The following is a 14,314-nucleotide window of genomic DNA, read 5'->3' on the forward strand; positions in this document are numbered from 1 at the left end:
TTGTTGCTACTTTTCTCTGTGTGTGTTTCTGTTTGTGCGTGCATGTGTGTGTGAGTGTGCATGTGTGTGTGTGTATGTGTGTTTCCATTTATGTATCTATGTATGTATAAACATCAAAGCTGCTCTCCTATCATGCAGCTCCTGGGGATTGAACTCAGGTTTCCAGCGTAGGGAACAAGTGCCTTTACCTCTTGAGCCATTTCATTAGCTCCACAACTGACTTTATAAGGGATGAGTTCACAAGTATCTGAATAGAAATAAGGGAATACTATTAACTCCAATGTCATCTGTAGGAACCTGCTCCCACAAAGCCAGTTAGGGTTCCTAGATTAAGATTATGTTGAGGGTAAGGAAATGCCAGATAAAAGAAACAGACAGAAAACACAGGATAGAATCAAATCTGTTTGGTTATGCTGAAACAGCCAAAGAGCCCAGAGTTTATTTTAGAGCTTGCTTATATTCAATGGCAGAAAAAAGGCAAACAGTCAGTCAGTACCTAACCACAAGACCATTCCTGTGCTTGAGTAAGCAGCCTCCTACCTAACACGCACTTGCTGCTCTGAAGTAGCCTCACTTTGGATCTTGATGTTCCTAAGGTTTGATATCAGCAGTTTACTGACCTTCCCACAGCCTGGCTGGGGGCTGGGGATGTCTCTATTTCTGTCACCCAGTGCAAGGAAGTTCCAAGAAGTCTTCTCTATAGTGAGACCCACGTGTTGAGACGCTTGGAGATACACAGTGGGAGTGATGGGAAATGGAGCAGATGAACCGAGAGACTTTGATTCTGAGACCGCTGGTGACACTGTGAACTGAAAAGACTATATTGTATATAATAGTGGGTGTTTAGCTTGCATGTATATCTCTGCATAAGACATCCAGCGACCCCGGACATTGAAGTTATAGTTAATTGTGAGTAGCCATGTGGGTGTTGGCAATCAAACTGGAGCCCCAGAAAGAGCAGCCAATCTCTTAACCTCTGAGCCATCTCCAGCCTTTTATACCTACAAACCAAAGGAGAGTCATGAGTCAATGGAAGGAAGGAAATGCTATCAACTGACATTGAAAGGTCAGTTGTACAGATTTTTTTTTTAAAGAATGCTAAGTAGTTTTGGGCCAGTCAATGGTGGTGCACACCTTTTAATCCCAGCACTCAGAAGGCCAAGACAGGTGGATCTCTGAGTTTGAGACTAGCTTGTTCTATATATCAAGTTCCAGAGCAGCCAGCATTATGCAGCTCTATTGAAACTCTGTCTCAAAAAACCAAGCAAATAAATAGCAGCATAAAAAAGAAGAAAAAGAAGTAGGTTTGGGGCCGTGTTGAATCTGAGCTGTTCTAGAGAACCCTGAGAAGGCACTGAGTGGCTAGAGTTCAGAACAAAGGCTCCAAATAAATACACTCTATTTTAGTGTCCCAATGTGAATAGAAGTAGAACTTTGTCACATGTAGGAAAGGAAAGAATTCAGGGATTCCTGGGAGCAAGGAGATATATGTGCGATCTGCATTCAGTGTAGTCACCGAATCACCATCTTTCCCAAGCCCTTTGGGCAAATCTGGTATTTTCTTATTGCAGCCCTGTCAGGACCAGCCAACCTGTTCAGACATGCCTGAATAGGGGAGTGAGGACTGAGAACAAAGGGACAAAAGACAGAAGATAGAATCTGGAGGGCTTCCAGTGAATAGTATAACAGCCTCAAGTTTATTTCTTATAGCTTTTATATATCCAAAGCCAAAAGAGAGGGCAAAAGGCTTCCTTACCAATGATACAAGGAAAAAGCATGCATAATTACCTCCGTAATACTCAAAACATCTAGTAACCACCAGTTCGAAGATCTTGTTATTTGGCCTTGAGGAGCAAAGCATCTAGTGACCATGCCTTGGCCAAACATCCTTTCGTTTGGCCTTGGCAACCTTAAGATCTCTGGACTTCAGTCAAGATGGAAATAAATTCACTGTGGGCTCCCACAGATTTCCCCCCTTTTAATTTATTTTTATATCCTGCACTTCTGCCACAGGACAGGTGACTGTGCCTGTCTTAGGTTGTCCTTTACAATCTTACAGACTTATCTGTCATCAATACACATATCCCACCATGTGTACGCAGGCTTAGATTAACTGAAAGCAAAAAGATCTTCTCCATCTTTGACTACCAGCATCTGATTATAAAGGGTTAAGGCAGAGTGTGCAGCTTGATGTCATGAACCTCTGAGCCAACTTTCCGCTGAGAGTTCCCAAGTAACTTGATAATCATAGGCAAGCAAATGATGTCTAAGAGTACACATGCTCCTATGGCTACAATACTTTCTTTTTTTTTAAAAATATTTATTTATTAAGTACACAGTGTTCTGCCTTCATGTATACCTGCAGGCCAGAAGAGGGCACCAGATGTCATTACAAATGGTTGTGAGCCACCATGTGGTTGCTGGGAATTGAACTCAGGACCTCTGGCAGAGCAGCCAGTGCTCTTAACCTCTGAGCCATCTTCCAGCCCGGCTACAATACTTTCTAATGAAGGAGTAAAGATTGACTATGATGGAGTGACCTTTTAAAAATTGTTCCTGTATATCTTTAGCCATTTTAGCACATCAAAATTCAAATTTGCCTTATTAATTTCATCAAATATAAGTACTCATTAGCATGCCAAATTCCTCTCAGATGAGCTCTAACCTTTTTTCATCCAGTAGCACTTTCAAAGTGAAGAGAAGAGGTTACAAACATTAACGTGTCAATGTAGACAGAGGCTGCTCATTAGTTTCCTGGCCAGGTAGATTGGAACTACGCACCCAGAAACTGTATTAATTCAAACACTGCTTGTCCTATTATCTTAATCATATTTCTATCTAGATCTTATAGCTTTTAAAAATTTGTTTTTTCATGACAGTATTTCTCTGTAGCTTTGGAGCCTGTTCTGGAACTAGCTCTTGTAGATGAGGCTGGCTTCAAACTCACAGAGATCCACCTGCTTCTGCCTCCCAAGTGCTGGGATTAAAGGCATGTTCCACAATCATCAAGCCTCTTATATCTTAAATTTATCCATTTCTATTAATCTGTGTATCGCCATGTGGTTGTGGTCTACCAGCAAGTTTCAGTCCAGTGTCCTGCATCTGTCCCCTGCAGTGGCTGCATGACATCTCATTGACACCTCCTACTCTCCCCTCCTCTATCTGCTTGGAACTCCCACCTTGCCCTACTTTGCCCTGCAATAGGCCCAAAGCAGCTCCTTTTTAACCAATGGTGTTCATAGCATACAGAGGGAAATCACACATCAGGGCAATACCGTAATTCTAGTGTGAATATTAACAATGAACATACAATTGGTTAAACTACAATTTACATAAATTTGATCCAATCAAGAAGCAAAAAAATGATTTTTTTGGTGGGTATGAAGAACTTCCTAATTCTGAACCTTTCTCTTTACCTCTCCTAAAGTCCAATGCATCACTGTTGCCAACTTCCAAAGATATGTTTGAGTGGTTCCTGTCCTTGAGTTCCAAATGCCAGAAGGAGAAACCTCTACTCTTCCTCATTTACAGAAGAGAAATTTTAGCCACACAACACCTCCATAATAGTGTTTGATTGCTCCAACAAATCTTTCCCACACAGGGTAATGTCCTGAAGTACCTGTTCTCCAGGTCTTCTATTTCAACAGAAGATGAACACTATATTGGCAAAGAGGACTTCTGCATCTTATGTAAAACTGCAGATGAATGGTTAAACACTAAATAGGCATTCTTCATCTGAATCCAGAATAATTAAAACTCACAGAGGTCTGGGAAATTGGTGCTGCAGATCTAGCAAGGAAGCCAGGAGTCATTAACCATCACTATAATCTCCTCCTCTTCTCCAAATGCAGGATGCAGTATCAGTGGATCAGGAACATAGGTTCAGCAGATCTTACTCCAACTCCTCTAGGGGGCAGCAGCCACAATATCATCAGAGCCATCACTCCTATGTTCCACACACCACACCAAATGCTTAGGTAGCCACCAGGCTTTATTTTCTTCCTGTGAAAAAACACAAACATGCCTTCGACCCCATATGAAAACAGGGTTGAGACCCTTCTATAATCCAGGGAAAGGATCCTTCCATTTCACTTAAGGAAAAGTCACTTGAATGTCAACATGCCAAAATCTATCTAGGACAGATTGCTCATGGGCATCCACCATCAGAAAATTTAAAATAAAAAAGCATAATTTAAAGCATTATGTGGTGACTAAGGGTATAGCTTCCCATTTATGAATTTTTATTAATTTTATTTTTAAGCTGCATCTTGAGATGGCCATGGGCTCATTCAAGAAAACCTCATTCTTAAGGATAATAAGGAATTCCCGTTTTATGCTCACTTTTACATTGGGAACAAATCTGATAGAATACTTTACTAATATATTAGGATACATTCTATGTTTTCCTAATTTTAGGAATCCCCAAATATGAAAAACATTTTAAACAATGAGATATCACATATCACATGCATGGTGGATTCCCCAGTTTGCATAGTGACTATCAAGAACCCTGAATATGTATCACATCCACATATTTTAATTTGCCAAATTCTGCAGTGTGAGTAACATCCATTTGCCATAATGATTAGGAAGAAGGCCTCAAGCATTTACCCCCTAGGGAGGCACAGGCAAACACTGTGGGGAAGCAAAACATTGTTTAACAATTTGACGACCAATTTCCCTGGTAAAAATTGTTTTCTTGAACAACTGATGTTCTGATGGTGACAGGCATGTGAATGTTGAGCCAGTTCTACCTGGGACAAAGTAACCATCTGTGTTCATTTGCCAGCTGATGCATTGCCATCCACTAGAAGGTCAGAAGGACTGGAATGAACTCTCATATGGCCCACAAAGCATGTCAACTTTTTTTTTGATGAGTGGCATCTTGAATGTGCTGAATAGCGTCCTAACCTGGCCATTACTAGTCCCAATGGAAGAAACAGTCTTTATAACTTGAGGGACTCTAAAATGTAAGGATTATCAGTATACAAATGGAATGAACTATTTATAAGAATCTAGAAAACCATAGCTACAAATCATACATTAACCCTCTGAGATGAAGCTGGAGCTGTTTGTACTACATTAATAACATAGGCAGCTCTTCCATTGGAGGAACAATCAGTAAAAACCAGCATAGCATCTTTGATGGGATCTTTCCTCACAGCTTTAGGAAATATAAAGGAATATGTGTAGGGAAATTGCATCAATTGATGAGCTGGAAAATTATTATCAATTTGGTAGAGCTGAGAGCCAATCCTGCACTACCAGGGTTGTTCTGCAGAGGTCCTGAATGGATTTCCCTGAGGAGGACAGACTCCTGAAGGACCTCAAAACATTGCCTCGGGCCTGAGGTGGGCCTCTCTGTTTGTTTTCCTGTAGGAGATTCCCTTGGGCATTCTTTGATTCACATTCATTAGCCCAGTGCTTCCCTCCCTAACATCTCTGGAACAATCCCAGTTCCTTTCTTGCCCATAGGCCTATTCCCTTATCAGGACATTGTTTGACCTGGTGCCCCATCTGACCACACCAAAAGCAACTTCTCAGAGATCCAACAACTCTCTCTCACCACTGGCCTTAGTTGGAAGACAGCATACTTAACTGTTTTTCCTTGTAATACAGTAGTCATAGCTCAGCCTTGAGTATATCAGGGCCCAATATCTGAACAAAGTTAATGTAATCAGAGACGTTGTATTTCTTTATAAAACAGTCTCAAAGCAATCTGATTTATTTTGATTGTGCCTTGACACTGATTTGCAAATTCAGTTTTCCATAACAGGTAATCCCCTCCTGATAGGGAAGCTTTGGCCATCTGTATCTGTTTCCCAGGAGGCAAGGCATCTGGAACCATATTTTCTAACAAAATGCAGAATGGGTATGGGCTATAAAGAAGGCATATTTAGAGTCAGTATAGATATTATCCCATTGGCCCTTGTCTATTTGGAGTGCCCTAGTCAAGGCAATTAATTCGACCTTTTGTGAGGAGGTTCCCAACGGCAGGCAGGTCAATTCATCTGTGTTAGTGGAAGTGACCACTGCATACGCTGCCTGGCAGTTTCCTGATTTATCTGTAAGGGAACTTCCATCAACAAACAAGGTGAGGTAGGGATTTGTAAGTGGCTGGTCTAGAAGACCTGGATGAGCTGAGGTTAAAGCCTCTACAGCCTCTGGGCAAAAGTGAGAGGAGGTGCCAGTGGAGGAGGGAACAGGAAGGAGAGTTGTGGGGTTTAGGACAGGACTGGAGGTAGAAGTAATATTGGGGTTTTCTGGAAATGGTAAGTAAAAAACCTGGACTCATACAGGCCCAAGGGGAGAGAGAGAGAGAGAGAGAGAGAGAGAGAGAGAGAGAGAGAGAGAGAGAGGGGGGAGAGAGACACACAGAGAGACAGACAGAGAGACAGACAGAGACAGAGAGACATACAGAGAGAGACAGAGAGCCTTACTTGGTGAGACTCAATATCCCAGGGATTCAAGGAAGTTCAGGAGAGCAGAGGTGGCCTGTTGGGACAGTGACAATGTAGGACTGCAGAGAAGGAGATCATCAATGTACTGGAGGAGCATGTTAGGACCAGGGTCAAAAGTTGACAGATCTTGAGCCAGAGCTTCTCCAAAGAAATGGGGGCTGTCCTGAAAACCCTGAGGGAGAACAGTCCATGTAAGCTGTCTGGAGGACCAGCAGTCAGAGTCCTCTTAGGTGAAGGCAAAGAGGAAGTATGAGTCAGGATGTAAAGAGACAGTAAAGAAGGCATCTTTTAGGTCCAGAACAGTAAAGTAGGAGGTGGTAGGAGAAACATTGGACAGGAGATTGTAAGGGTTGTTAACCAATGGGTGAACTGGAATAACTGCCTCATTTATGAGGCAGAGGTCTTGAACCAAGTGGTAAGCACCAGAGTGCATACACAAGGGAAGGATTAGAGTGTCACAGGGTGAGTCTATAGGAATCAGAAGTCCTTGAAACATTAGACAGGTGATAATAGGCTTAAGGTCTTGGTGGTGGGTTTCAGAAATAGGAAGCTAAGTTCTGGAAGGGAAGGACGAAGGGTCTTTAGGGTGAACTAGGACTGGCTGGGGTGAGTAGCAATCACAGGAGTGGAAGTTTCCCATACTTGGGGATCTACTGGATCAGGAAGAGTAGGGACAGGACAGTCTGGGATAGGAACCTGTGAGGCTCTTAAAGTGAGAAGAACGTGTGACTCAGGAGAGGGTATGGGGACCAAAGTGAGTGTGGCCCTGAAGCTGCTGAGAATATCTCCATCAGGTAGATGTGCAGTGCAAGCAGGTATGACTAGTAAAGAGAGAATTGCCCTGCAAAAATGCAGGGCAGTGGCAGAGTTTTAAGTGGGAAGGAGTGGGTCCCATCTACTCCCATGACTGAAATTGGTGAGGGAAACTTAAGGCCCAAGTGATATGTTAAAATAGAGTATGTAGCTCCCGTGGCCAAAAGAAAGAAATGGACTTACCTACTACCTGCAATATTACCCTAGGCTTGGAGAGGGCTATAGGAGTCACCAACTCAGTTGCATCAATCCTCCACAAGGCCGAGAAGCTCGAAGGCTGACACAGTCTCACGTGCCAATGTTGGTTAGACTGGACTTCAGTGGCATGGCATAGGGGACAAGCGGCATGGGGGCGTTGTGGTTTCCAGTGTTCAGGCTGCTTGCAGATATAGGGCATGGCCTTGTAGGCAGAGGTCCAGGACAATATCGCACCCAGTGGCCATTTAGACGGCATTTGTATCAGGCTGCTGGTGAAGTTGACTTAAGCTGGATGGAGCCTCGGGATTGACTTCCCTTGTCCTCCCTCTGGGTGTCCAAGTGGCCTCAGGGCAGCTGCTACTTGTCTGTCAGGAGGACTCGGCTGTTTCTTCTCAGGCATTAAAAACCTTAAAGGCCATTTTCACCAATACCTGTACAGGGATTTGGGGACCTTCCTCAACCTTTTTGAACTTTTTTCTAATATCTTGTGCTGACTGAGAAATAAAATGGGTAACCGTAATGCCTGCCTCTGCGTTACTCCAGACAAGAGCCTGGAGATTGAAAGAACACACAAGAGACCTGGGTCATTGGAAAGGAGATCAGCCGAATACCATTAATCAAACTTAAGAAAATCCTTATATACCTAGCTGCTGCACAAGGAACTCTATTCAGGTAGGTGGGAAATTGCCACACCCAAGATGGAGAAACAATGCCCTATAGCTAATCACCAGGTGGGGCAGAGGGAGCACAGAAACAAACAGGAAACACTGGCTGGCCAGAAACTGTCCTCAAAATGAACCCTGGGAAGAGGGGTAGACCCATGGGCCCTACAGGTAGCCAGGACCGTGGCTCCCTCTGGGGAGGTTAGGTCCAGTCTAGTATATTGGACCATGGTCTCTTGTAATCAGTTTTTTAAAAATGGCTAGGTTTTCATCAGCTAACTATGTGATCTCTCTAAGTTTGTCAAAAATAACTACTTTTTCTGAGAGCATCTCCATATCCTGAAGGAGGCATTGGATAATGATGTCCTGCCTCTATCGGCTGTTTTGGCCAGGTTCTTAATTCCAGTATGGTTTTATGGCTGGCATGGCCATTCACCCCAGAGGGACCTTACTGTCTACTAGGTGAGTCTGGTCTGCATACTGTCTAGCTGCTGTCTGAATTCTACTTTGCTCTTCAGGAGTGAGAGCAGAGACCTAAGTAGCATAGAAATCATGCCAGGTTTGATCGTAGGCCTGGGACAGATGTCAAAACTCCTTAATATAAAAGGAAAGATTAGCAGATAAGGAACCCAGCTGCTTTTCTAGCTGAGAGAGATCTGGAAGAAAGAAGGGAACATGAACTTTGCCATCAGTTCCTGCTACCTCTCGGAGAGGACAGAGAAGGGCACGGTTACGGTGAGATCTGATATGAGAGGAGACAGGGGAGGATTGGGAGGGGTTAGGCCAGTGTGTAGAAGTGGTCTAAGAAGTGGGTTTTGGCAAGGGGTAGGTAGAGAGATGTGGTAGGACGGAAGGGAGGGGAAGAAGGTGGGTAGAGAGAAAGTTGGCCTTGAACTTCTGGTTTGACTAGGGAGGGAATAGGTAGGGATGGGTAAGGGGAGGAACATGAAGAATATTGTTTCACAGGAGGGGGTTGAATAGTTAGGGTACGAAGGAGTAGAGGAGGGGTCTGATAGGTCATGCTGAACCTATCAGGGTCCAATTTCCCAGATGGTTGGAAATCTGGAGGCACTATGACCCTGGTAATCAAAACCGGTGTTGTAGCACTGGCTACTGAGGGAGGTAGAGAGCACAGTGCCCCAAAAGCATGGGCATATGAGAGTTCTGTCCATTTATTCCCCACGGCAGTAAAAATTTTTGAGGTCCCAGAAGATGGAAAACTCAAGAGTTCCCACTGGTGGTCACCATGTCCCATTGTCAAGGTCGTATAAAGGACAAATTTTAGAGCATAGAGAAATTAGCCATTAGGGACAGATTATATCAAATACTCCCAATTAATAAAAATTTTGTAGGAGGCACCCCAGGGACAATAAAGGATCTGGCTTCCAATTGCAAGAACCCATTTAGAAGTTTATGCCAAATTCTGGGACTCAAGCCTGCGGCAATGCGTCCACCACACAGTGATCTTGAGTCAAAACAGGGGGTTGTGAAAAATGAGTGGTAGGCATCTCTGGCCACGCAATTTTTCACCTCAGCAAAGTCCTGCTTTGCCACTTGTTTGGGATTTTCACATCACCATTGTGACTTCAACAGAAAGCATGAAAACTGACAAAAATGAACCTTAGGTCTACTAGCCCTACTAGCATCAAGCAAAAAAGGGGGAACTCACGGAGATGAAGCCAATCTCAGCCTGGAAGCTGATTTTAGCCTGGGGCAAAGCATTCACCATAAGGGCACTTTCCAAAACGTGGCCTTGGGCCTGTGTGAGAAACAGCCAGCCTCCCTGCCCCCGTGGGACCTCCAAAATGTTAGGAATATACCTTAAACTAGCCTCTCTGCCAATGCAAATAATCCCAATCAGACCAAATCAGAACAAATTAAAAGATATTTAGGTTTAATTAAACATCTGCATTCTCAGGTGGCCCGAGGGGTAAAATGGAAAGCCTAGATGACCACCATGACCACCAAAAAGGAAGAGGGAAGGCGACGTGGTTATTCTCTGGGAGGCAGTTTAAATAGCCAACTCCCAAGTTGATCAGCACACTTCTACTCTACTATGATCCGAATGCTCCTTCCAGCTGCAGTGTCTTTTGCCCTGGCCTAATGAGGGTCCACGTATGGGCATCATTTTTCAGCACTAGCTGGCCCTGTTCAAACATGCCAGAAAGGGGGAGTGAGGACTGAGAGACAAAGAGGCAACAGACAGAAGACAGAATTGGGAGGACTTCCAGTGAATACTGTAACAGCATCGAGTTTATTTCTTATAGTTCTTATATACCGAAAACCAAAGGGGAGGGCAAAAGACTTCCTGACCAATGACACAAGGAAGAAACAAAGTGTAATTACTTCCTCAATACTCAAAACATCTACAAACCACAGCCTTAGTCAAACATTTTATTATTTGGCCTCGAGGAGCAAAGCATCTAGTGACCAGGCCTTTGGCCAAACATCCTGTTATTTGGCTTTGACTACTTTAAACTCTAACACATATTGAGTCAAGATGGAAAACGTTGCGGTTTTTCTTGGATTCTCTCCTCAGGCTGCTGACATGCTATCAGCAGCAACTGTCTTCAGGAGTCATGATGTGTACTGCCTGTGTTCTCTGCTCAGACGTGCTATGCAGTAGCAGCCAGCCTCACACAGCAGATTTTTTTTGAGACACTTGGGAATTCTTAGAGGGGGAAATTAGTTTAAAATAAGAGAGAGTTTTTCCCATGTTAAAAAATGGGAAACACTATTAGGATGGAGAGAGTAAGGTCCCTGTATGATTTCACAATGGATGGTTTAAAATGGAACAATTAAATGAGGGAATAATTAACTTAGATGGGATTTACATGATGTCAACTATAAATATTATGGGTTTGATAATTCATGTTTTAACCCTTAAAAAGTTGGTTGATTTATGTGCCAAGACACAGACCTTAGGAAATTTGTTAGTCATAAAAATAAGTCCTACAACTAGTTGCTAAAGAAGATAGTGGAATTATAATTGACAAGTTACAAGTCTTAGGAAATCTTATTAAAACAGGTAATACAGATATTCAAACACAGACAGAGGAATTTAAAGGAGAATCAACTACATTACAACCATTACATTATAAAATTAGAGAAGAACAGTCCAAGGATGTCAAACAACCAACCTTAATTTATTAAGTCACCTTTTGGGAACAACTGCTAAATAACAGTATACCCAAAGCTATGCAAGAACTGACTAGACTCCTGTGGAAATGTTAGATTTGTGTCAGGGACCATAGTCCTAAAGGATGATAGCAGGAACCATTGTCCTAAGAATGTTTGCAGAAAGCCCCACAACCTTGAGAGCTGTTTACTGACGGAACCTACCTCACTTCCCAACTATCTTGATAGCAGGGACTATTGTCCTAAGAATGCTTGCAGAGAGCCCTCATCTCCCAGCTACATTGAGAGCTGTTTGACCAGGTGTGCTGACTAGTGATTTTTTGCTATTCCGGCAACATTCCTTCTTACCCTTACCCACCCACCCCCCATCCAAGGGCTATATAGCCACAACCATTACGTTAATAAACTGACACCTTGACAAAAGGATCTTGCTTGGTCTCGTTCTTGTCTCCCTCCCATGTTCTTTCAGATAGCGCCTCTTCAGACCCTGGAATAGCTGACCCACTGGCACGTTACAGATTTGAGGAAATTTAAGGAAATGATAGTAAAAAATGGTATGTATCCAGCCTTTGTGCAGCAAATATTAAATTCATGGTCAGTACCAGAACTGTCCCACAAAACTGGAAAGACTTGGTTACAGCAGTATTGGAACCTGTTCCTCAATTACAGTGGAAGACCTAGTGGAAAGATGAGGCTAGGACCATTGAACACTGAAGAAGGGCTAGAGGTATTGAAATCTCCAAAGAGCAATACATACTTAAGGTGTCTGTTAGTCTTCTTTCTATGAACTCATGTGAAACCAATCCTGGGATGCCAAAACTGAGTCATTTACTAAAGTTTTACAGAGCCCAAAACAAAGCTTTACTGGTTTTAAACAAAGAATGACTTCAGCATTTGTAGTGAAGAGGTGGGCAGGCCTGCTTTTCGTCCTGTCCGGCTCCCGCATGGCTAGCTTTACACCCGAAATAATTACACGGAAACTCTATTCTTTTAAACACTGCCTGGCCCGTTAGTTTCAGCCTCTTACTCACATTTTGACTAATCCATATCTAATAATCTGTGTAACACCACGAGTGTTGTCTTACCGGGAAAGATTCAGCATGTCTGACCTGGTGGCTGGCTTCGTGGCCACTGTCCCAGAGAGGAGAGGCATGGCGATTGACTAACTTCCCTTCCCAGCATTCTGTTCTGTCTACTCCACCTATTTAAATATGCCCTATCAAAAAGCCAAGGCAGATCCTTTATTAACCAATGAGAGTCCTCCATCAAGCATTAATACAACAATACCAAATTCAAAAACTAGAAAATAATAATTGAATCTTTGGGCTCTAAAAATGCTAATTTATGTACAGGCAGTGGTTGCACACTCTTTTAATCCCAGGACTTTGGATGTAAGAGCATGTGAGTCTCAGTGAGTTTGAGGCTAGTTTGATCTACAAACCAAATACCTGGACAGCCAGGACTGTTACATAATAAAACACTGTCTTGAAAATCAAAAAAGAAAAGCATGATAACTCACAATGCATAAGCATAATTAGATCTTTAAAGGCATTATCATCAGCCATACGGGAATGGATCTGAGATATAGTCAATATTGAATCTCATAACCATGATGATACTTGGATAGGAGAGGTAATTTCTAGAGACTTGAAGAAAAACCAACACGTCAAAAGTTTGTGGTAAACAAGGTCACTTAAAAAGGGGGTATAGGCAGTACATTCCTAGAAACAATGTATTTTATAGGAATATTCCAAACAGAAGGCCCCTCCCTTCTGGAGTATGCAGAAGGTGCAGCAAAGACCAATATTAGACCAATGTATGCAGATCAACAAGGGACAGACATGGTAATCCTCTGCTATTGGGAAATGTTTTCTTGGGACCTCTCACAGACCCCATGTCAAATTTGGTTCAATTATTCCCTGTTACTATAGAAAAAAACTCCTCCCCAGAGCAATTAAAAGACCTAATGCCTATTATAAAAGCAAAACAATAGCAAAAAAACATACTGACTGGATGGTAGAACAACATTAGAAGATAAAACAAAAATTTCAGGAGAAAGCATAAAGCAAATATTTTAAGCAAACTTCTATAATTGGTCAAAGAGCAAAGATAAAATGCAAGTAACTGACATTATAATTGAGGGTCTTATAGACACAGGGGAAGATGTAACAAAAATTGCACCAGAATCTTGACATCCAAATTGGCCTCTTCAATATGTAAATATTCAGCTTTTAGGGACTGGAACTTTATCTCAGGTAAAACAAGCATGAGATGGGTTGAATGTATACAGTCAAAAGGATACAGACAAAAATTAAAGTCAAATGTGGTTATTATAGCAATGACTTAATGGGGACATGATTTGGAATGCACAGATTAACATTCCTCCAACCTCAGAAACAAGCCATAAACTAACATATGTTCTGGGGAAAATATTAAAAGGTATTATAAAGAATAGACACCAAATATTTAGGTTGTACAAAACAGAGCATAACAGCTGCTGATTTTTCAAAAGTATCAATACCTCTACCTTTAAAATGCTTCACTGACAAATCTGCCTGGGTGGAACAATGCCCTTTGACATCAGGAAATTCACAGGCCTTAGAACAGCTGGTACAGGAGCAGGTAAATGCTCAACCTATCAAAGAATTGACCACTCCTTAGAATTCCCCTGTATTTGTTCTTAAAAAGAAATCTGGAAAATGGTAACAGATCTAAGAGCTATTAATAAGGTGATTCAGCCATTGGGCATTTTACAGCCTGGAATTCCCCTGTCTTCTCTATTACATAAAGGATGGTTTATTATAATTACTGATTTAAAAGACTGCTTTTTTGTTGATCATTTACAAGAAAAGGATAGAGAAAAATTTGCCTTCACAAAGCCTACTTATATTAATTCTCAGGCTGCTAAGAGAATTCAGTGGAAACTTTTCCACAAGGATGTTACAAAGCCCCACCCAGTGCCAATATTTAGTATGACATCCATTAGAAATGATTTATGTACCGTTTACTCAATCTGTAATTTACCATCCTGTGGATGATATC

This window comes from Arvicola amphibius, chromosome 8 (genome assembly GCF_903992535.2).
Source record: "Arvicola amphibius chromosome 8, mArvAmp1.2, whole genome shotgun sequence".
In the NCBI taxonomy this organism is placed as follows: domain Eukaryota; kingdom Metazoa; phylum Chordata; class Mammalia; order Rodentia; family Cricetidae; genus Arvicola; species Arvicola amphibius.